Here is a 22,730-nt window from a genome sequence, read left to right as displayed (position 1 = left end):
CTTTCATTTCCACTAGATACATTACATAATCTTTGTTTTGGCACTTTCTTTTAGTCGGATAGGAGGAAAGGGTAGTTTCTTAGCTAAAAATTACCCAGTGCCAAATTCCTCTACTCTGTTGTCTTTTTTTCAACAATTGCACCAATCTTTATTACAAACATTAGGCTCCTCTTGTTTTGACCCAAAGCTCTATGTTAATTTGCCTCTTTGCTATACTTTGTCTATCACTACACAAGTTTTCTTAGCCTTCCCTCAACCCATACCAAAAAAGCCCCTCTCTAATTTTCTCAACAAGTATTTTGGATAGGCAAGAGATGACACGGGTGTTCATTCTCTACTAGATTTTTTCATAGAGCTAGATAGATTTTTAATACATGTTAAAAACCTTTGGAATGTACTTAGTAGGAAAGTTAATAAAAGTGTGGGTGAAGAGACTGATGTCCATACCCTTCTGCCATTACCAGAGGCTCTCATTATCCCTAGCTCACACTTTACAAAAGTTTATTACTAGGACAATTACTAGATAATAAGGTATTTCTAAGATTTCTATGCTTCTATCTTCTCGAATGTATAATAGTTAATATTATATCCATAAATTGATAATAATTCATAACAAAAATTATCTATAGAATTGCCAATGCTTCATATTCACTTGATAATTTGGATTCCTTCTTCTTAATCATCAAAAAATTGAATTGTTATTATATATTTTTTGTTTATCTATTAAACTGGGCACTATCATAAATCTTCATCTCCATGTATTGGTTGTCACTACATAACTTTTTTTTTTATCTTATCATTGAGCACAAACACTAGTGTCTCAGTTCTTAGCTAACCAATAAGTCACTATTCTATTTTTTGAATATTCAAACCTCCTTTAGATGTATCACTGGAATCATGATCATTTCTTCTGCCCTTGTTATGGCTCTGTCTTTTGGATAATCAAGATTTTTATTAAATTTTCAATTGTCTTGCTAGCATAATGTGGCAATATTATTCCATTTTCTTATATTATATATGAATTGTTCATTCAAAATCTTATCTTTATCTTTATATCATTGTCTTGGAGCATCGACAATATTATTGAATATCATTATCCCAATCTTGACTATAAATGTTTACTCTTCTAATCATTTTGAACACCAACATGGATATCCATGTATTGGATTATGATTGAGAGGTTATTCAAACTATGTATATATGTCATACATATGTGTTTTTTTAAAATTTTGACTCCCAAATAGTCGCATTTATATGTCATTTAGTGTTGTCATCGCTTTAGCTTCATGTTCACTACGTAATATATTTGTCATAATCTTTGTCTTATTTAAGTTTGAAGAAGCATTCATTTCCTTTACACAAAATGACATCTTGTTAGAATAGAGGGAAAAGATTTATTTTAAATCTATATGTTGACTATTTTACTTCTTAAATATTGTTACCTTGACTAGCTATTTGGAAACAAACATTGTTGCATTAAATAAATCTTTAATTTATCATAATCATTCATAAATTGTGAACTCCAACTCATAAAAATCAATGTAAAAATCAATCATCATATGGTATCCCTACAAAAGAAAAAAACCCTTGGATCAAGAGGAGGTTCATAGTACACCATTGAGACTTCATGTTGATCACAAAATGGATCAAATTACAATCATGGCCTAGCGCATTACAGATGTTGAAAACATGTATCCAAGGTATGCAATTTATTCTAATTTTTGTAAAAATAGTTTTGATCATTAGGTAGCATCCATTTCACATGAACTCAATAACATTTTTGAGTCTTCCTATGTTCATAGTCAAGTTGATAGTGGTGTAGATGAGATATGTATTATGACTCGAGGCATAAAGGTCATGGTTTTTTTCATCACTATCGAAGATGTTAAAAGGGCACAAGATATGTGTATGGGTGGTCACAAAAAGCTGAGAAGGCCAAACTATTTATTTCCCAAGCAAGACAACACTTACAAGAGATCTAAGAAGGCCAATTTTACATGTTTTCATTTCTAATTGTTATATAAGGAATCTATCATTGTATCTAATGGGTCTTGAAAATCATCGTTTCATAAGAATTTTGAATATAGAGAATTATATGTCTTCACTGTAGACACCTAAAAACCTTTAAAAAATAAAGTATTTTTATTTTCTGGAAAATTCCAGATGACATCATCATTTATTAATTAATTAATTTTTATGCCATTAAATCCCTTTATCTTAATTAAAAATATTTAATTAAGGAATCCCTCCCAAAAATGTTTAAATCTTAATTAAACATTATTTCCTTATTTATTAATTATTTAATTAATAAATTGACAAAAAATCTTAAAATAAATAAAAAAATTATTTTTTTCCCAAAGCCTGGCCAATCTTCTTGAGACCAATAACCTCTTCCAAAATCTTCTAATCCTTCTTTAATTTTGATTAAAGGCTAATCCCATCATTTCCTACCCCTAATCTCAACTCAAAATATTTAATTAAGATTAAATATTAATCCTCATGTTTATTAAAAAAGTTTTAATAAATATCTCCTCAACCCAAACCCTTGAAATAAATAAAACTTTATTTATTTCCTAAAAATCTAATTTATCCTCATCCTAAGAAGTTCTAGACTCTTCTAGAAAGTCTTCATCCTCATCCTAGGAAATTCTAGACTATTCTACAAAGTCTTTATCCTCATCCAAAGTCTAGACTCTTCTAGAAGATGTCTTTAAACCTAATCCTAATCCCCTCCTAACCTTGTCACATTCCCTAAACATGGGTTAAAAATTACTAACCCAAGCCAAAGTTAACAAATATCTCCTCCTTCACCCACCCTCATTAAATGCCATCCACTTGCCTATCCCTAAGCTAATCCTAAACCATCCTAATCCATCCTCTAATCATTTGCACAAGCCTAAGCAAGCTTAAAACCCTCCTAATCAAGTCCAAGTCGAAATTGCTCTCATCACCCTCAAAATATCTCAACCATAAAACTTTATGAAGCCCACTAGGCCATAAATGACTCTTCCAAGCCCTTTTATTGCTCTTACAAGTCATTATGAGGGTCTTTATGAAGATTTTATCCCTTGAGCCTCTTTTGTTGACTCATCCTTGCCCTTTCCTCCATCCTCTCACCCTGTGACATGTGTCACTCCTTGATTGGTTATAAGAAAACACAATCCATGTGCTCTCCTCTCATGCAATCTAAGCCCTCCATGAGTTTTTCCCCATCCTTGCATCTTAGCCCTCAATTCCTCAAGCCTCTTGCCTATAAATTGGATCCTTCCCCTTTGCAAAATAACACAATCCATGAAGTAAAGTCATAATGCCATTTTAAGAAGCCATTTTACATCAAAAGCATACACTCACACCCAAATTCCAACTCCATTTGAAGCCCTTTTTGAAGCATAAAGCTTGAGCATACATCCTATCTATTTAGACAAAGCTACTCAACAAGAGAGCTTCTCATTGAGAGAGACCATTAATGGCTCATATTCTCAATTGAGAGTTCATCTTAGTCTATCTTGAAGTTTATGATTTTTTTTTAGTTTGTAGAAGCTTTATTTAAATTTGGTTTCTATTAGCATACAAACATTGCTCATATACATTTTGGCACACCCGGTGGGACCCCGCATGGGTCATATTCATTAGCATTTTTAGTCAAGTTTTGTATGTCATTTGCTGATTTTGGCTAATTTTTCTTTTTTTTGTGATTGGTAGGATTGTATAAATTGGTTTTGTAGGTCCACATGAGCATGAAGAAGACAAAGGAACTCATAGTATATCTCATAGTGTTTGCAGATTTTTCAAGCTTATAGGTGGACAAAGAACTTGGAATTCTTCTTCCTCTTCTTGTCTATATTCTTCTTATTCCATCTACTTCTTCTTCTTCTTCTTGTGGGAGATCTTGGCCATTTTTTTTAAGGAAGCAAAATCATACACACTTCTTTTTAGTGCTTAAAATGAACCCCCAAATCATACTTAAATCCATTAAAAACTAAAAATTTGCCAAAAAAAAAAATCTTTTAACAAGTGAAACTAAACCAATCCAATCATTTGCATCCTTGCAACATCAAGGTTTTAGATGCATTCATGCAAAGTTAGGAACACTTCATTTTTGGGAATTTAAAAAGAACTTCAAGTTTCCATTTCAAAAGGTTCAAAATCAACACTAAGTGCACACTAAAATCTAAATCAAACTCAAAGCATCAATCAAGGATAAAATGAACCTCATTTGCAAATATTTTAAAGTTCTTTTAAAAATCTCATGAAAACTAAGAGTCCTAAATGGTTGCAAAAATTGTCCTAAAAAGCTTTGTTATTTGTTCCAAACAAATGTCTTGTTGAAAAATCTTGAATGTTTCTTAGGTTTTTCATGCATCAAAACAATCTAGGAATATCATTTTTGGAGCTTAAAATATGCAAATTATAACACAAAATCTTGAATGAAAACCAAAGTCCAAAGAGTCATTTTCACTTTTGAGTCCAAAAAAATCTTGAATGATCTAAGGTTAAAACAAAGCACTTCAAAGTTCTTAAAACAACACACAAAATCTCAATCTTGAATGGTCAAAGGAAAAAACTTGAATGTTTAACCACTTGTCTTTGAATGCATGTTGCTAAAATCACTCTTGAATGCCATGGATTAAAATCAAATTTTCTTTGAATGCATGATTAAAACAAAAAATCCAATCTTGAATGTCATGGATCAATTAACCATTGCAATATCAAACACTTCATTTGGAGCTTCTAAAAATTGAACAAAACAAATCTCTTTTCCACATGCAATCTAGGTAAAGTTTGATTTTTGGACATTTAAGAAACTTTGTTAAGTTAAAATACAAATTTGCAAAAATCAATTTGAGTAGTTCCTTGGACTCACCTCTTTTCTAATCACCCATCAAATATTAACCATTGGTTGCAATCTCAGTGCCGTTTATGGGGATGGGTCTACTTGAAAAAGGTGTTAAATGTTCCACAATCTAACTCACTCACTTGGTCTTTGAATGTTTGCTTTAACTTTATCAAAATTCTTAAATGATCAAAACTCTAGATTAAATCAATCACACTTCAAGTTTGGGCACTAAAATTGAACAACAACTGACGTGGAGAGCCTCCGGGCATGCACTTGAAATCAAATCTCACACACTTTTGTTTTGGGCTTAAAAAAAACTCACACTCAATCTTGAATGCCTTAAAGAAAATTAATCGATACTTGACGTGGAGGGCCACTGGGCACGCGAGTTTGCTTTTGTTGACCCTAACTCTTCTTATTGTTTGCATTCTTCAATCGATTTACTTTTGTTGGCACTTCAAGTTGGAATTGAACATTGTCTCTTAAACATGAGTGCTTGCAAAGTCTAGATTAGCACACATAAGAGTCAGTTGGTAAAAGAACAAGCGTGTTTTTTAGCCCAAGGTCATCCAAGTCTTCTCTCCCCTGGTCATCTTTCGAGGCCATCTTGGGTGCATAAGATTAGGATCCAAAATCTTGTCTTAGCTTTTTAGGAGGCCTGCTTGGGGATTTCATCACCCCTTGGGATGACCTCAACTCCAGCGTTTCGGCGGAGTATAAAGATCGGGAGGTGAATCCAAAGACACCTCTCTTAGGATCAAAATTTTGTCACTCGGGCTAAGCCTCAAGGAACTTCATACCCTTGAGAAGTGAAAGAGGAGAAGTGGGTTACCGCTCCTCTCGGCTGTGTGACATCTTTTTGGTTTCATCTACGGATTTGGGCCTCACGTACCTTGCGTATATCGAGGACTCCCTAGCTAAACCAAATTTCATCCTTGTAGAAAGCTTCCTAGGATGTTGGTGTGTTTGACGTGCTTGCTCCAAAAAAATTTCTGCTTGTTTGTTCATAGCTTTTGAATGAATGTTTGCCAAATTTGGTCAAAATCCCAGAAAAGCAAAAATCTCCCAGCTCAAGGCATACTTAGCGTAGTCACTGCCTTATCAAAAAATCATCCAAGCTCCTCCACTGCAACCAAATCTATCTAGTTCTTTGCCTTAGAACAATCCCAAATCCAAAGTCCATCCAAATCATCCCCCCAGCTAGCTAGCAACCCAATCCAAAATCACCCAAGCCTTTAAAGAGTTTTTGTTACTCTGCCAGAGTTTGCTATCCAATCAATCCTAACAATCAACCAATCTCACCAAGGTTATCCCTCTGACAAAGCATTGTCTAGGGTAATCTAGCTTTGTCACTTGCATCCCTCATCACCTTGAGCTAAAGGTTGGGATCCACAAGTGGTCAATCTTGTGTCATTCCCATAGGATCATTAGTCTATCCTCAAGTTGACACAGCCACCACCAAATCTAGCACATGGGAAAGCAAAACTCTCACTTTTTGATAGCATACCCTTGAAGTCTTCTACCCACAAGATAGCCAAAAATCTCTAGCCAATCCTCCTTAGGTCTGTCATGCAACTTTGACTCTCCCTAGGAAATCTTTCATCAGCCAATCCAAAATTTGTGCTTAACCCAAATCCAACCATGAGCTTCCGTGTTCATCCATACGCAAGACCCCATCCCCATCAAACTCATCATCAAAGCATGAAGTACCAATCCTATCATGATGTGTTTGGTCGCATTGTCCTTGCTCCCACCACCTCCTATTCCAATGATGATGAAAATCTTGTTGACTATGACGGGTCTATTGAAAGCCTTAGAAACATTCCCCCAAGCATCCCCCAAAATCCAAGAGTTATTCCAAACTATCTAGTCATGCCATCTGATATTCCAACTTCCCCTCCATCACCCCATCAACCAAGCTTCCAATCTTCCACCCCCATCACACTAGCTATTCCTGTCAATCCACCTCCACCTTCGACACACGAGTCTCCAAGGAATCTCCTAGAGGAAATACAAGAAAAGTTGCCTCCAACAGTCGATAAGCCATGTCATCTAATCCAACCATGTGAAGTAGTCAGTGATGAAGCTTCCCCATCTATAATATCACCTCCATCTCCCATAGCTATCATCCCCATACCATCCATCAAATTGCTTAAAATCCTTCCACTTCCCGCAAGCATCAAAATCCCACCACCTATCAAATCCCTCCAAATCCTATCCACATCACCTCCAAGCATTTCCCAAATCTCTCGTAATGACCCTTATGCATCCATCTTCTACTCACCCATCTCCACTACTGAATCCCCCATCTATCCATTCGCTGCCTTTGAAGAATCCATCCCTTCACCTCCTATCGCACCATCCACTCCAAACCAATCCTATCAAGATCCTGCCCAAAAGCATGTTGACATCCCCCAAAGCATAAATGAAGATATCATCATACCATGTCTTCCATCCATAGTGCAGTCACCATCTCCTCCATCTCCAAAACCTCAAGCCATATCTCCTCCACTACAAGATATCTTGTTATCCCACCAGCTACATCAAGATCCTATCCTTCCATCTCCCCCGCTCCATGCTTCCATCTTACCACCTATCCAAGCTATTCCACCATCTATAATCTACCCTCTTGGTTCACTTGCATTCATCTATGGTGGCCCTCTCTCAGCAAAAGAATTAAGAACAGTATCTCCCCATTTCAATACACCTAATAAATCACTTCTACCATTTTTTGCAAGCAAAAAGTTTCCTCAACTTGTTCAAATGCTCAATCGATGGCATTATCAAGGTCAAGGTTTAGGACCGCAAGAGCAAGGAATCAGAGAGCCTATTATTGCACAAAAAAATCTAAGATTTCATGGTCTTGGATATGTATCCAAAGGCTCACCATCTAAAGGTGTTGGTACACCACACCCCCAAACCAAGCCTATCTCCAAGCCCACCATGCCAGCCTCCCATCACTCCTTCAAAAAATCTTATGTCATCCCCCCTCCACCATCTTTGCAACCCAAAACAACCTACCATATCCCCCCTTCATCCGCTAAATCCATTTTGGGTCCCTATGTCCCAAAATCTACCATCCTCCATCCTCCTATCAGCCATCATAAAAATCCTATTCCATCCATTCCTATGCAAGATCAACAAAGGCACATATCAGGGCACATCATCCATCATCATCCCCCTACATGCTCTTTCATATCCTCTCCATCTCACAAAGCTTCTCCTAACCATCTTCCCAAAGCTTACCAGAGCAATATGAATGCCAACTTCAAAATGCATAAAGCTAAAAATCCACATCCTAGGCAATCATATGTCTATTCTAAAAGACATACTCCAAAAAGGCAAAATCCAATCAAAGAATGCAAAACAATGCAACAACCTATGAAAAGAAAATCCAAAACCATGTGGATCCCCAAGAAAAAATTTGAAACCCAATACATAATGGCATCCACCATTGCTAATCCCCCATCTAGTGAATCATGTCCCCCATCTCCTAACTCCATCTTGGGTGCCTATATCCCCAAGCATGCTTCCACAAATCCTCCATCACGCCCGCATCTACCATCTATCCCCCATATGCTCTTTTCACACCCGTCCCAACATGTGCCAATGTTGCTCTTGCAAGCGTCCCCATCTCATGCTCCTTTCCAACCTTTTCATCCCTCCATCTCTTACCATCAATCCCATCTAATGCAATCTATTGCATCAATCACACATCCGGTGTACCAACAACTAGCAACAAAATTGAACATTCCAACAGCTAGTGAAAAATCCCAAAAAAGCCAAAATAGCTGAAGAAAGCCAAAATCATTCCAGCTAAGTCCAAAGTCAAAAAGTCAAAAAAAAGTAAAGAAAAATAAAGCGTCCACTGGTGAAAACTTGGAAATTCAAGCGCCTTGGATAAGTACCATGATGAAAACTTGGCAAACAAGCGTCATGCGTAATCCCGCCATCCCTTGCTTAGCCTATCACACTCATGCTTTTGGTCATCTCTTGACATCCAACTCCATCTTCCAATCTATCGACCTATCCTCCACCCTCCATCTTCCATCTCACATTGTCCACTAATCTCTTGCAACTTCAACCAATCATCCCAGCTATCATCCATCTCCCTAGCCCCTTCAGCTTTTTCCATCCTAGCTTCAATCCTATCACATCCATCATAAGGCCTCCTTCTGCATGTTATCTTCTGATTGGGGGCACTATATTCCTTGGAGATCTTGTCTTGTCCATCCTCCCTTGTCATTGGTATCTAGCTCTAGGCTATCCTCATGCAAACCCAATGTCATCTCTTTATATCCATCATAATCCTAGCTATCTACCATCCTATCCATCCATCTCATTCTGCTCCTCTAGCTATCCTTAGTCACAAAATCTCTCCTCATCATTGGATGCATCCTGCCAAATCCATATCTTTCGCTATCACCCCACCCTTAGCTTTTGCATCTTGCACAACATCGAACCATCCTGCTATCCTCTCATCCTGAGCTTTTTATCATACCTATCATTGGTCTATTAGCTTGTACCATATCTTGATTAGCCTGCTTGTAAATATCTTGGTTTGTCAGCTTGTACATCCTCTTTAGCTTAGTACCGTTGTATCTATCCAAATTTTGTGTTCGTTCCTCCTTGATTAGCATCTTGCATACATCGCACAACCCTTGGTTAGCTATTCCAATGCATCCTTTAGCTAAATCTCCTATCACCAAAGTGTTATCCTTCTTAGTTAAGCTTGCCAGACGCATCACCCATCCAGATCCATCAGCTTAGGTGCTCTCTGATAGATCCTTGTAGGATATAGCTTTCCTCATGTCTGATCTTGGTTCTTTAGTACCTCGTCCTACCCATCTCGTTAGCAAACGGTTCTCCTTTGGATTTTTTCTTTTTTTTTATTTGGAATCTTCCCTTTTGGTTCTTGAAATATCTTTTCCAAGAAATCTTTTTATTTCCTCCTCAAGGTTGCCACGATCTTCCATATCATGGTATGCTATGAATGGGGCAATCTGAGCGTAAGTTCTTGATCAAGTCTTTTATTTATTTTTCTTTTCTGCTTGTGGGTTACCCAATGTCGGTTCCACACTGCTTCCTCTTGGACTCATGTGTGATGCTGGGGAAATCCTTGCATGTTTGTTTTGAGTCAGTCCGTCAGTCCTCTGGATAGTTGGTGAAAAGGCCTTGATGTTCTTGGTAACCTTGGCAATTAACCAATAGTCCTATAGCAAATCTAGTGCTCAACTACGTGGTGGTACTTCTCTTTGAAGTATCCCCTTTGCTCAAAAAGCTTCAATGGTTTTCCTTCATCTCCATTATCCCCCATCCATATCCAACATCCATCTCTCCTACCCTAGCTTATGCATCAGTATCTCTTTGAATCACTCCTCACCTTTAGCTTTAGGGATCCACAATCCTAGTCTTAGGGATCCACTAATCCAAATCAATCCACCAAGCCTCATCTTTCGAGATCCACAATCCTAGTCCTAGGGATCTCCGAAACCCATCTTTCGCCAATCTGACTCTTTGAAATCCTGTTGCATCAGCTTTTTAATCCCCTCATCCATCTCCCCATCCTGGATTCCTTTTATAGCGCTCCGCTCCTTCATCCTCTGCAATTCCTGAGATCTTAAGCTTGCTTCCTCTTGTGCCTCTAATTTTCCCTTTATCATTCTCCCATAGTGAGAGTTTGAGCTAACTAAACCTCTTCTCTTAAGCCAATCTGAGTCTTCTTGCTCATCTCAAATTCTTGTACTTTTCAAGAAGCCATCGAGCCTCGCTTTCTCTCCCCGCTACCTTCTTGAGGGGGCATCTCACAGTCCATTCTCTCCTCTTCTACTCTAGCTTTGGGCATCTTATTTTCTTATCTTTGATGCCATGCCACTTGCGGCATCACATCAAAGAGGGGCAAAATGTAGACACCTAAAAACCTTTAGAAAATAAAGTATTTTTATTTTTTGGAAAATTTTTGATGACATCATCATTTATTAATTAATTAATTATTTAATTAATTAATTAATTTTTATGCCATTAAATCCCTTTATCTTAATTAAAAATATTTAATTAAGGAATCCCTCCCAAAAATGTTTAAATCTTATTTAAACATTATTTCTTTATTTATTAATTATTTAATTAATAAATTGACCAAAAATCCTAAAATAAATAAAAAATTTATTTTTTGCCCAAAACTTGGCCAATCTTCTTGAGAACAATAACCTCTTCCAAAATCTTCTAATCCTTCTTTAATTTTGATTAAAGGCTAATCCCATCATTTCCTACCCCTAATCTCAACTCAAAATATTTAATTAAGATTAAATATTAATCCTCATGTTTATTAAAAAAGTTTTAATAAATATCTCCTCAACCCAAACCCTTGAAATAAATAAAACTTTATTTATTTCCTAAAAATCTAATTTATCCTTAGCCTAAGAAGTTCTAGACTCTTCTAGAAAGTCTTCATCCTCATCCTAGGAAATTCTAGACTATTCTAGAAAGTCTTTATCCTATCCAAAGTCTAGACTCTTCTAGAAGATGTCTTTAAACCTAATCCTAATCCCCTCCTAACCTTGTCACATTCCCTAAACATGGGTTAAGAATTACTAACCCAAGCCAAAGTTAACAAATATCTCCTCCTTCACCCACCCTCATTAAATGTCATCCACTTGCCTATCCCTAAGCTAATCCTAAACCATCCTAATCCATCCTCTAATCATTTGCACAAGCCTAAGCAAGCTTAAAACCCTCCTAATCAAGTCCAAGTCGAAATTTCTCTCATCACCCTCAAAATATCTCAACCATAAAACTTTATGAAGCCCACTAGGCCATAAATGACTCTTCCAAGCCCTTTTATTGCTCTTACAAGTCATTATGAGGGTCTTTATGAAGATTTTATCCCTTGAGCCTCTTTTGTTGACTCATCCTTGCCCTTTCCTCCATCCTCTCACCCTGTGACATGTGTCACTCCCTGATTGGTTGTAAGGAAGCACAATCTATGTGCTCTCCTCTCATGCAATCTAAGCCCTCCATGAGTTTTTCCCCATCCTTGCATCTTAGCCCTCAATTCCTCAAGCCTCTTGCCTATAAATTGGATCTTTCCCCTTTGCAAAATAACACAATCCATGAAGTAAAGTAATAATGCCATTTTAAGAAGCCATTTTACATCAAAAGCATACACTCACACCCAAATTCCAACTCCATTTGAAGCCCTTTTTGAAGCATAAAGCTTGAGCATACATCCTATCTATTTAGACAAAGCTACTCAACAAGAGAGCTTCTCATTGAGAGAGCCCATTAATGGCTCATATTCTTAATTGAGAGTTCATCTTAGTCTATCTTGAAGTTTATGAATTTTTTTTAGTATGTAGAAGCTTTGTTTAAATTTGGTTTCTATTAGCATACTAACATTGCTCATATACATTCACAAGATGGCATCTTAAAACATCTTACATGGCTTCATCTCTTGCACTATCTCTACTTAATTGCCCTCAAACTAGGCACTCCAAGAAGGTGGGTGTTCTAAAAATAAAAATTAAAACATTCATCTCCATCCTATACCCCTTCTACACAACAAAAATTAGGATTTTCCACCATAGGGATTAGGAAGTAGACTCCATTTCAATTAAAACCCTAAGCACATATTAGGGTAACAAACAGACACAAAAAAATCAATATTACTTCAAACTTAACCTACATGCCTCAAACTAATTAACACCTTTTCTAGGAAGAAAAACCACATTTTTTCATAATATAAGCATATACCTATTGTAAAATTGCAAGGAGATCTTAAAATTGTACTTGCTATTTGCACATATTTTCCCATCAAAATTGCTTTCTTATTGATTCAAATATGTACATATCAACTCCAACCCTTTCCTAGGTTGAAGAACATTCATTTATAGGCTATATCTATTGACCTTACATATTCATTCCTACTTGTTCAATCAAAACAAAACTATAATTGCTGACCTTCAAAATTTGCAAAAAAAGTTGCTTACCAACAATATTTGTTGCATGAAAACTTTTTATCAATTTTTGCAACTTTTCCATATTTCTAATCAAATGCCTTCCAATGCCTTCCAAGGTGATAAAATTGCATATGCAAATGTATGTATGTATGTATGTGTGTATATGTATGTGTGTGTGTGTGTGTATATGTGTGTGTATATATATGTATGTATGTATATATATATATGTATATATGTATGTATGTATATATATATATATATATATATATATATATATATATATATATATATATATATATATATATATATATATATATATATATATATATATGTTTATGTGTATTTATATATGTATATATAAGTGTATGTATGTATATATATATATATAGATAGAGAGATCTTGTGGATTGTGGAGATCAGTGGAGATCTAGGATTTTGTTGCCATGCCCTTGTGTTTGTTGTATAAGTATGTATGTATGTATTTACATATATATACATATGTATATATATGTGTGTGTGTATATGTATATGTATATGTATATGTATGTACATATGTATATAAATAAAGAGATCTTAACACAACAAAGATATCAGGCCATGGAAGAGCATTTGAGTTGTCAACATAAAATTGGGAATGATTTATGTCATATTTTCTTTTTATTTGTTTATATCTAAAATAAAATTCACATTGTCTTGTAACTCTAGCATAGGTGTTTGAAGTGGTTCCAAATAATAAAACAATGACATTACCTCTAAACCATGCAAAGGATGCTGGAGTGGTTCCAAATAATAAAACAATAAAACTCACTCAACCCATGCTAAGTGACAAGCCATGTACATCTTTTTCAAGTTTGATATTTCTCTTTTCCCTAACTTAGTCCAAGAATAAATTACCTCTAAACCATGCAAAGGATGATGAAGTGGTTCCCAACCTTGACAAACTCTTATAAATTACGAAATAACAAAGTAAATGTAGATGTAATACATGATAAAATGCACAGTTTTTAGTCTTTATATATAGAGAGAGAGATCTTTTTTAAGTTTCTTATTACATATTAGCACAACAGAAAGATTGTTCCAACTGCACATATATTCAAGAATCCAAAAAAAAAAAAAAAAACTCACTCAACTCATGCTAAGTGACGAAATATAACCTAATTCAATTGGTGTAGTTGCTGATTAGCTGGGTTGATTACAAATTCCCATAGAACTATCATTAGATTAGGTATAATAAAATGAACAACCAGCTGTTCCCAGCTAGCATTAGCTTGACTGGTCTATTTAGACCCATTGATTATTCTCACAAGCTTTTAAACATAACTATAGAATGAGTGAGTTAGGATGTATATAGGTTAACCTTACATTAATTGTAAACTACAACACAAAGGTTTCACTAGGGTATTACAAGATTGTAATTATAGGAAATTGCCTAATTCACCTGAGTGGGTGTATGGTTGCAAAGAGTTGTATTAGTTGAGTAAAGCTCACTAGTGGTTATAAGAATACAACTACATCAAAACAATTAGAAACCAGAACTACATATTTGTTAGAGTGAATAGTTCAAGGGTCTTCATCCTATGTATACGGGTATGTAGGTAACTTGGTAGGCATAGTATGCCTCTAGTGTGCAGATGCCTTGGACATAGTTAGGTAGCACTTAACCATGTATGCATGTATATATGTAACTATTCTTTACTTAACAATGCCATTCGCATTGTGGTGGGGGGGGGGGTGTTAGATTGTGGTGACTGATCAGGAAAGTTATAACCCTAAAGCGGTTTAATACTTGTATAAAAAGGGCTTAGGGTTGGGTATTTTTCATATGTGGTGATACGAAATTGGTTCTTGCGGCGGTATTGAGCTGTAAGGGATTACGGATTGTAATCAGGTTGTAATCACTGGATTGTAATAAGATCGAACTTGTTGTTTGGTGGACGTAGCCCAGGGATTGGGTGAACCACGTTAAATCTTGGTGCCTTGTGTTCATTTCTGTGTGTTCTATTATTTTCTATTATTGGTTATAGTTGCATGTAGTTTTTATTTCTATCCGTGGTTTATCCTAACAAGTGGTATCAGAGCCTAGTTGTTTTTCAGTTATCCTCTGCAGGAAAGTCTCACGGTTAAGTGGGAGTCTCACGGTTGAGTGGGACCAATGGCAGATGAGGGTAAGCTGAGGGTTGATAGGTTTAATGGGTAGAACTTCCAGTTATAGAAGATGCAAATGGAAGACTATTTATATCAGCAGGATTTATGGAAGTCGTTGGAAGGAAAAGCAAAGAATCAGGGAACTATGTTAGAGGTTGAATGGGATATTTTGCACAGAAAGGCACTCGGAAGCATTCGGTTATGCTTGGCACCATCGGTGGCATTTAATATTACAAAAGCAAAGACGACAGAAGATTTGATGAAAACCCTAGCGACACTGTATGAAAAGCCCTCCGCTTCAAATAAGGTATTTCTCATGAAGCGTTTATTTAATATGAAAATGGCAGAAGGTGGATCTATTGCAGATCATTTAAATGAGTTTAATACTATTACTAGTCAATTATCTTCTGTGGGTATCAATTTTGATGAAGAAATTAGGGCTCTCTTGATTTTGTGTTCTTTGCCTGAAAGCAGGAATGGCTTGGTAATGGCGGTGAGTAATTCTGTTCCTGGATCAAGTACCCTAAAATATGATGATGTGATCGGTGTTATTTTAAGTGAGGAAACTCGTAGAAAATCCTCAAGTGGATCTACATCAGGAAGTGCTTTAAATACACAAAGCAGGGGCAGAACGACTGAAAGAGGAAGTAACTCTGGAAATCGTGGGAAATCAAGAGAAAAGTCAAAGGGGAGGAGGTCTCAATCGAGAGGACCAAATGATTGCTGGTACTGTGGGAAACTAGGGCACAAAAAGAAAGATTGCTGGACTCGAAAGAAAAATGAAGGAGATAAATCAGATGGAGACAAAGAGGCAAATGTGGTAAGTAACAAATCCGAAGAGGATGCTTTGCTTCTGTCTTTAGAGAGTGTTGATGATTCATGGGTTTTAGATTCTGGTGCTTCTTTTCATGCTACACCTCATAGAGGTTATTTCATTGATTATGTCCAAGGGGATTTTGGGCTTGTTTATTTGGGGGATAATGAACCCTGTCAGATTGTTGGAAAGGGAAAAATTAAGATTAAGTTGCAGAATGGGAATCATTGGCTACTACATGAGGTAAGACATGTTCCAAAGCTGAGTAAGAATTTAATTTCAGTAGGGCAACTCGGTGATGAGGGTTGTGTAGTTACTTTTAATGATAAAAATTGGAAGGTTTCAAAAGGTTCCCTAGTAGTAGCAAAAGGTGTGAAAGTAGGCACCTTATATCTTTGTACAGGTCATATTGTTCCTTCTACTTTGATTGTTTCAGAGAAAAATGAATATTCAGGAACAATTACTGCAGTTGAGCAGGGAGAACAAATAGCTGCTGTAGATTCTGATACAGCGCTGTGGCACAATAGACTTGGGCACATGAGTGAGAAAGGTATGAAAGTACTTCATTCAAGGAAAGTTTTACCAGGTCTAAAATGTGTGAATATGGATTTCTGTGAAAGTTGTGTGTATGGAAAACAAAAGAGAGTGAGTTTTGTAAAGACAGGGAAGGAAAACAAAAAGGAGAAATTAGAGCTTGTGCATACAGATGTATGGGGACTGGCTCAGGTATCTTCCCTTGGTGGCTCTCATTATTATGTTACATTTATTGATGATGCAACTAGAAAAGTATGGGTTTATTTCCTTAGATAGAAATCTGATGTATTCCAAACTTTTAAGAAATGGAAATGCTTGGTTGAAAATGAGACTGGTAAGAAATTAAAATGTCTCAGATCTAATAATGGTGGTGAGTATTGCAGTCATGAATTTGAAGATTATTGCTCCACTAATGGTATTCGTAGACAAAAAACTATTCCAAAGACTCCAGAAGAAAATGGAGTGGCTGAACGCATGAACAGGACTATAATGGAGCGCACAAGGAGCATGAGGTTGCATGCTGGGTTGCCCTTACACATGTGGGCAGAGGCTGTCAATACTGCAGTATATTTGATTAATAGAGGTCCCTCTACTCCTTTGGGCTATGGTATTCCAGAGGAAGCATGGACTGGTAAGAAGGTGAGTTATTCTTTTCTCAAGACCTTCGGTTATGAAGCTTTTTCTCATATAGACTCTGAACATAGAACCAAGCTAGAAGCTAAATCAAAGAAATGTGTCTTTGTTGGATATGGCATTAATGAATTTGGTTATAGGCTTTGGGATTTTGAAAATCTTAAAATTATTAGAAGCCGAGATGTCATATTCAATGAGAAAGTGTTGTACAAAGATCTATTGCAGCAACATGAGAAGAAAGAAGATGATTATGTAGCGCTGGATGATACTCCAAAAGTTGATGTTCCAGCCATTCCTCATGATGTGCAACAACTGCAACAAAAAATACCACACACACCAGTGAATGTTAGATGGTCAACAAGGCCAATTAGACCTCCACAAAGGTTTTCTCCCTCTTTGTATTCTATTTTACTTACTGATGCTGGTGAACCTGAAAGTTATGATGAAGCTATGCAGGTGGATACTAAGATTCAGTGGGAGTCTGCAATGAAAGATGAAATGGACTCTTTGCTGAAAAATAAGACATGGGATTTGTGCAAGTTGCCTATAGGTAAAAAGGCTTTATAGAATAAATGGATTTACAGGTTGAAAGAAGAGGAAGGAGGTAAGAAAAGATTTAAGGCTAGGTTAGTTGTAAAAGGATTTGCACAGAAAAAGGGAATTGATTTTGATGAGATATTTTCTCCTATTGTTAAAATGACTTCTATTCATACTATTTTAAGTCTTGTGGCTACTGAAGATTTGCATTCAGATCAGATGGATGTTAAAATAGCCTTTCTTCATGGTGATTTGGATGAAGAAATATATATGGCTCAGCCATAGGGTTTTGAGGTCAAAGGTAAGGAGAAATTAGTGTGCAAATTGAAGAAAAGTTTATATGGCCTGAAGCAAGCACCTCGGCAATGGTATCTGAAATTTGACAGTTTTATGCATGAGCATGGATATAACAGGTGTCATTCAGATTATTGTGTTTATTTTAAGAGGTTGGATGATGATAGCTACATTATTTTATGTCTATATGTCGATGATATGTTTATAGCTGGGTCTAACATGCATCATATTAAGGGGCTAAAATGCCAGTTAGCACATGTATTTGCTATGAAGGATTTGGGGGCAGCAAAACAAATCCTTGGTATGAAGATTTGCAGAGATAGGAAGAATAGAACATTGACGCTATCTCAAGCTGATTATGTTGAGGAGGTGTTGCAACGTTTCTCTATGGAGAATGCTAAAGCTGTCAGCACACCTTTACCTGGTCATTTGAAATTGACTAAGGAGATGTGTCCCCCGACATAGGAAGAGGAGGATAAGATGTCCAAGGTACCCTATGCTTCAGCTGTAGGAAGTTTGATGTATGCTATGGTATGCACTAGGCCAGATATTGTACATGTAGTGGGAGTTGTTAGCAGGTATATGAGTCATCCAGGATTTGAGCATTGGAATGCTGTCAAGTGGATTCTCAGATATTTGAGAGGAACATCCAATAAGTGTTTACACTTTGGGGGCTCTACTACTGATTTACAGGGCTATGTTGACTCAAATTTGGCTGGGGATATTGATACCAGGCGGAGTACTACAGGTTATGTCTTTACTGTTGGTGGGGTAGCCGTGAGCTGGGTTTCTAGATTACAGAAGATTAATGCTCTCTCCATTACAAAGGCAGAGTATGTTGCTGCTACAGAGGCAGCCAAGGAGATGATATGGCTTCAGTTCTTCTTGAAAGAATTGGGACATCCTCAGAAAGATAATTATTTGTTCACAAATAGTCAGAGTGCCATTCATCTTGCTAAGAATTCAGCTTTGCATTCTAAGACCAAACACATACAGTTGCGGTACCATTTCATTCGGTCAGTTTTGGAGGATGGACAGTTAAAGTTGGAGAAGATACATACCAATGACAATCCAGCAGATATGTTGACAAAGGTTGTAACAAGGGAGAAGCTGAACTCCTCTTCAACTTTGGTTGGTCTTTTAGACTAAACATGAATAAAAGAATAGTAGAGTCCAAGATGGTTTGATCCAGTGGGAGCCCCATGTGGTAGTTGTATTGCTATAGTATCAGTCTCCAAGTGGGAGATTGTTGTTTAGTGTGGAGCCTGATCAGTCCCCAAGTGGGAGATTGTTAGATTGGGAAATTAATTGTGCATAAATTTGAAGTTTAAAAATTAATTGCATTTATGCACAACATTTTCTTGACTCATAGTCCAAGAATAATTTTTTCAAAACACATACCGACCAGTTCGAAATTGAGACAAAAAACTATAAGAATGATTGTGCCAAAAGATCTTTAAAAAATTATTGTGCATGATAATCATCTTTTTACATTTTTTTTGGCATAGTTATTCTTACATTTTATGATTTTGGTGAGAACAAAAAACCAAACTAATCAGGTAGGTGATCCAAAATTAAATCATAATTGGTTGAGGCATGTTTAAATATCTTATTTCACATGTTATTGAATGTTTCTTGAAATTTCAAGGTAGTAACTATTGAGTTGTCATTTTGCATGATGCTTAACAACAAGAATCCTTCCAAATTCCTCTCTTGAAAAGCTGATTTTGGGATCAACTCCAAGATTTCATGTAATCTTGTGACCTACTAGAATCTGCTCGGTAGAAGATAAATGTGAGTGTTCACAAGGAGGCCTTTGCTAATTTTGAGCAATTTTGGATAAGTTGTTGAATTTGCTTGCTATCTCAAAAGAATAACCACACAAAAAGAAATATATTTTTCTATTTTTCTATTTATAATGAACTCAATTCAACTATGCAACTATATGAATTCCTAAATTAACCAGGTGTTTTAAAAAGAAAATAATGAAGATAGGGTAACAAGAAGTTTAAGAAAATGACTTAGAAAATAAATCCCTAATGGACATAAGACACAAAAATAACACATATACGAGTTAATCCTTTGAAAAGATTAGTAGGTAACCAATGAAAATAGGAGTGGTGCTTCTTTAATTCAATTGATGCAATCGTTGATGGGAATTCAGTAACTGTAAGATGTTTCACTTTTCATCAAATTGCAAGGCCATAGAAAGTGCGCTCATGTGAGACAAAAATCTTTATAGGAACAATAAGGTGATCTCTTCTTCAACTAAGTATGTCAACAGAATTTGTAAACACATGGAAAACACTAGAATTAAAAGATCACTTAATCAAAATAACACAACAAAACTATTGGCTCCATTACACTTATTCACAAAATATAACACACTTAGGCAAGAATAACTACACTTTGAATGAGAGCACCAATAGTATATATATTATTACATCAAAATAATGACCCAAAATACATGTTTAATTCCTCAATTTATAGGAAAACTTCTCCTCGATTTGTGTTGAGAGTGAGAGATCTCTTCGTGTAAATATATGCTTCTAAAGTAATAAAACAAATCTATTTATGTACAAACTAACTCTCTAACTAGTGCTAAGTAGGCCTCCACCCTTATTTATATCATTTAATGGTTGCATGAGCCTTTACATATCTTAAAATAAAGGAAGCATGAGAAATAAGAAGAAGAAAGCCATTAGATGATGTAGGAGTCTCTGGAGATGCCAAAAATAGAAGCTCAACCTTCTCTAGATGTTTGTAGGAGTTGAATTGTCATCAAAATACATCTCTAGTGCACGGAAAGCTCTAAATTTGAAACTAGTAGTTAACTATCAGCACACCTCTAACTTCTTCAAAAACTTCTAGCACACCTTTCGAGAAGCATGCTGCAGTGGCAGATCAAACAACTGTAATAGGAACTAACATGGTTGAAATTGTGACAAGAAGTTAAACAAAATGTTTTATGTGTGTTTGCAATTTTAAATGTTTTAATAAAGTCCTATGTATGGTGGCATAACTAAAGTATTAATTTGATGAACTCTTTATGTATAGCCACTTAGGACAATGTGTGTTTGTTTTTAGCTAAGTTAGTTTTCTTTAAGTCAAATTTTTTGAGTGATTAATAATTAAATAAATCAAGTACTAGAAAGTGATAGAAAGTTGGTGGCAATTTTGGATTCCTCATAATTTTAAAAAAAACTCCTTGGTCTTTATGGTGGATGACGTTTCATCTTCCCACATCAAAAGGGAGAAAAACATTGAAAAGGAAACTTTTTGGAATATAATACAGGTTATTGAAAGTAGAGCAAAAGAATATAAAAAGTTTTGGTGTTTTTACAGATTCTTGGTGAGTCTTTAGTTTGGATGGTGATTTTCCTTGTTCCCTTTTCTAGAATTGATATTGGATTACATCAATGGTTTTGTTTTAGAATAGTATTATATTAATCAATTTTGAATTGAAATAAAATTGTATTGTTTGGAAACAATCTTAGGAAATATGATTTCTAGTTTCCTTGCCTGTAGATATCTACTATTTTGAGGGTCACTTCAAGAGATGGAGTTTTTTTAAAACTCTCCATGATTAGTTTCTAGGATCATGGAGGAGTTATGTATTATAGTTTTTCTATGTTTTTTATGTTTTCCTTATTCCTTTTGTTCTATCTCATACCCACACAGAATCCAGATTCTAATCGAGTGAATGTGTTCATCTATTCACTGATACATTTAACAGTATGATACATTTAATAGTATGATTGTATGTGAGTGTGAAGAGTGTCAAACTAAGGTATGAATTTGTAGTTTTGATTTATGTTAAAGAAGTCACTTGCATCATCCAACTTGGATTTGAATTCCAATTTCACATGTAGACATGTGGAGAAGATTTGGACATTATTAATATTGATTAGAAGGTAGTTTGTTTTCATTTTGATATTCTAATTTATTTTTGAAGGTGATAAGTTTAACCATGTCTTGTAATTATTTAGTGAAAGAGTCGAGTCGAGCTAAGTTAATTGAGGCAAAAAAAAATGTTGCTATAGGAGGTTAAGAAAGTTCCTATCACCTGTTAGGGTTAGGAATTGTTAAAAAGAAAGGTAGTTGAATGACAATCTATGATAGGTTAGAATTGATCCTAGAAAGTGTATGTACCCCTTGAAGCAACTTAGTTGAGTGATTGATTTACTCCTAAGTTTTCCAAGGTGATGCTTTGCATCATCTTTGGTACCAGAGCTTAAGAAGTTTGTAGATTGTGTGAAGTTACATATTGTACATTCCTAATCAAGATTCTTCAATAAAGTCAAGCAAGATGGTGATCAATGTAGAGTTAGCTAAGAAGGTTGAGGACCAAGAGGAACTTCTTCAGAAAGAAAATAGAGAAATGAAGTGGATATTGGCAAAATTAGCTAGTAAGTTGCAACACATGAAGAATGTGGTTGAGAAGAAAGAAATGAAAGCAAAAGTAGGAGGAAGAAGTACTAGATGATGATGAAGATGAAGTATCTAAGACTAAGAAATCATTTTTTAAAGCTTTGAAGGCTTTGGGAGGGAAACCCATTGAGTTTCCTATGTTTATAGGAAAGATGGATGTTGAATTAGTGTTGGAATGGATTGAAGCTTAAGAGAATCACTTTGAATGTGAGAAGATTTCAGAATCACAACAAGTCAAGTTGGCCAAGTCTAGAATGAAGGGAGCAACCCTTACATGGTGGAATTTTGTGTAAGAAAGATTAAAGGTAGAGAAGAGGAAAATTTGTTCATGGAAGAAGATGGTATCTATGATAAGAGAGACATGTCTCCCCAAAGACTATGAAGTATAGTTACATCAAAAAAGATAGAATCTTAGACAAAGAGATAGGGATATCTGCACTTATACAAAGGAATTTCAAAAGTTGAGTCTAAGATCAAAATTGGTAGAACTTGAGAGTATCAAGATAGCAAGATACCTAAATGGTTTAAGAATGAACACACAAGAAGAGTT

The sequence above is a fragment of the Cupressus sempervirens genome, chromosome 8 (assembly GCF_028749045.1).
Source record: "Cupressus sempervirens isolate cs-2001-9-10 chromosome 8, ASM2874904v1, whole genome shotgun sequence".
Taxonomy (NCBI): domain Eukaryota; kingdom Viridiplantae; phylum Streptophyta; class Pinopsida; order Cupressales; family Cupressaceae; genus Cupressus; species Cupressus sempervirens.
This window is presented reverse-complemented; position numbering follows the sequence as displayed.